The sequence below is a fragment of the Carassius carassius genome, chromosome 12 (assembly GCF_963082965.1).
Source record: "Carassius carassius chromosome 12, fCarCar2.1, whole genome shotgun sequence".
Taxonomy (NCBI): Eukaryota; Metazoa; Chordata; class Actinopteri; order Cypriniformes; family Cyprinidae; genus Carassius; species Carassius carassius.
In genome coordinates, this window is record NC_081766.1 from 10,862,503 (window position 1) to 10,865,500 (window position 2,998).

Genomic DNA, 2,998 nt, shown 5'->3' on the forward strand with positions numbered 1-2,998 from the left:
TTTAACCAGCCTTCGTGTCTTTGGCTGTGAGCCGTATTTGCTGTAATCAGCTGAAAGGAAGGGTATAGGAATGGATGTTGGGATGAAAGGATGTTTGTGGGTGGAGTTTTATGAGCAAACTGTGAGCATAGAGAAGAGAGATCAGGTTGAGCCAATGCAGGTGGAATTACGTCTTGCCTGCCACTAGGGGGCGCTGCAGTTTGATGCTGTGGAGAATGAGGAGACCGGGAATGGCTCAGAATCCTCCTGAGATGAGCCTGTGAGTAGACACTCGTGGCCCAGAATGTGCGCAACAGAACACGACCGCTGGGTAAGAGACTGTGATCGGGACGATGTGAGGGCGATCCTCGAGTGTCACCAGTGATACTGAATCAACCAGAGTGCCGTGCCGTGCCTTGCCGTCCAGACCAGGCGAGTGCATCTGTCCTTCGAGAGAATGAGACTAGCAGTGCGGTGTGACGTGGCCCGGTATATATGGAGGTTTTTAAAAGTCAGGAGATTGTTTGGGGTGTGCCCCTGCTCCGAACATTCGTTAATACCAATTAACTCCCATGTATCGATTCTTGAATCGAACAAAAAATAAATCGATAATATTTTCAATTTGGAATCACTGTCAGAATAATTTTTTTTTCCAGCTGATGAACGATGAAAAACATTGACAGCCAATCAGAATCCTGCTGTAACGATCTCGAGAATTTAAAGCAGCGGACGAGCGTGCGCTTAGAATAAACAGATTATATATTTCTCTTGTTTGGACGTTATCGTTATATTAATAGTTCCCTTATCGAGTCGGTCTCTCGACATTACGTATGGGGAAATCCATTTCCTCAAAATTATGAAGTCTGATTGAATAACTCTTTTGCTTGCAAAATAGCCAATGGCGCCCTCGCCCTCACCTGATTGGCTGACAGCTATCAATATAGGTGACGGCGGGCGCCAAAACCTCAGAATCTTTTTTCTTCACTTGAGTCTGGTTTCACCGTGGATTCACGCATACAGAGCGGAAAATTGTGGAAAATTATCCCTTCTCGGGTTCCGGTGATTTTTACTCTTAAAATGTCACTTTGCCGCATGTGTGGTGGGCCCATTGATTTCCCGGACGCAAACGAGCAGTGTGTGCTGTGCCTGGGTCGGGCTCAAGCAGAGGCGGCATTTGAAGGATCGGGATGTCGTGCCTGTGAGGAGCTTCCCATCAAGATCCTTCGTGCAAGGCTGGCTGTTACCCGTAACGGTGGCCCTGTATCTCCTGCCTCTCACCCGTCCGCCGCCGTCGAGCCGCGAACCGGGAGACTGCAGAGAGCTCCGTCGACGGATTCTGTCGAGGTACTGGCGTCGGCCCAACAGCCACGCCACCCTCACGTGGAAGATCCCCTCTCATACTCTGAGGCCAGTTACCGCCCTCCACTAGAATCGCGGGAAATGGTCTCGTTTGGATATGACGAGGACGACGCCATGTCTAATAATGCCTCAGACCCGGGAGCGTGGTCCGAGGCCCCGTCTGAAGCCGCCCCTGCCCCCGCTGGATGCGGAGCTTATGGCGATCCTCACGGAGGCGGTGGCAGATATGGAATTGGAGTGGCCAGCCCCCAAGGAGCTGCCGTCTAAGAGATGGATGGACGGTTCCTTCCTCCCTTTTTCTCTGAGGTCCACGAGGAACTCACTCGGTCATGGCGCTCCCCTTACTCAGCCTGAGCCCATGCACACGGGACCCAGTTGCTGACGACGGTGGAAGGGGCAGAGAAATTAGGATACGCGCGACCGCCTCCCGTCGAGGATGCTATCGCAGCCCACCTGGCATCTTCTCCCGGCTGGCAAACTGTCTCTTTGCCTTCTAGGCCATGTCGAGCTACTGCTCACATCGCCGAGAAGGCGTACATATCGGCTGGACATGCCGCATCTGCCCTCCACACGATGGCAATCCTACAGGTCCTCCAAACTCGGCTCCTGTGGTCCCTGGATGAGGGAAGCCCGGACCCAGAGAAGAAGGTCGCGCAGGGAATTGGCCACAATATGAGCAGCCTTGTGGTCCTGCATTGCCATCTGGGGCTAACGCTGTCCGGCATGCGCGATGCCGAAAAGAGGCAGTTCCTGGATGCGCCGGTGAGCCCCACCGGTCTTTTCGGTGTCGCGGTGGAATCTCTGTCGGAGAAATACGCCAAGACCATCAAGCAGTCTAAGATGATGCCTCATCTCCTGCCGAAACGGTCTCAAGCCCCCCCTGCAGCGAGGTCCAGGTCTTCTTCAGCGCAGCGCCCGGCGTGATATACCAGGCGCGCGTTCCCGAGCGCGGTAGAGCGTCGTGAGCCAGAGCCACCATTCCGGCAGAGGCAGCCCAGGAAGCCCCGTTTTGGTACTAAACCAGCCTCTAGCAGCCAAGGGCGCCCTGCGGGCAAGAAGGATCAGCGTTCCTGATGCTCGTGCCAGGGGGAAGAGAGCGTGGGACGTGTTCGTCGGACCCGCGGCGAAGAGGGCGTGTTCCCGCCCAGAGTTTGTCAACAATGTAAATGTTGAGAGAATGAAACCGCTGTGTTCTGTTTCAATAAACATGCATTACATGCCTCAGCAAAAGAGCTTTCTTCCTCCCTCTACTATTACCTGCTACATAAGCGAAGCCTTTCCCCCGAGAGACGCTTCGCAAAGCGGAAGCTTGGAGAAACTCGAGGAGGTGACTATGTATGTTCCCGTGCAAGAAGCCGCGGACGAGTCACCTGCCATTCATATAGCAGTCAATGCTTCCCCGGTGGCTGGCGCGAAGCCCCCACCGCAGCATGCATTAATACCCCCTGTATTGAGTCATCTGAGCACGTGGGAGACGCTCCCGGCAGCATCTTATATTCTACAGCCGTTATTTTCTAGTTCTGAAAAAGGAAGTATGCGTCCCATATTAGACCTGAGATTACTGAACAAAGTGCTCGCCAAACGCACGTTCAAGATGATAACTGTGAAGCAGATCCTCGGGTTTGGGGCTGTCTGTGAACATTCAGAAGAGCACACTTCA

The 2,998-nt window shown here is 53.5% G+C and overlaps 1 long non-coding RNA gene across 1 annotated transcript; it reads right to left on the bottom strand.

Moving 5' to 3' along the window:
• Positions 1-2,315: 2,315 nt before the first annotated feature.
• LOC132154782 (uncharacterized) lies at positions 2,316-2,752 on the bottom strand. Its single transcript, XR_009437199.1, has 2 exons — positions 2,630-2,752; positions 2,316-2,595 (listed from the first exon to the last, which is right to left on the bottom strand). It is a non-coding gene; the product is annotated as an uncharacterized LOC132154782 (long non-coding RNA).
• Between the last annotated feature and the right edge of the window lie 246 nt (positions 2,753-2,998).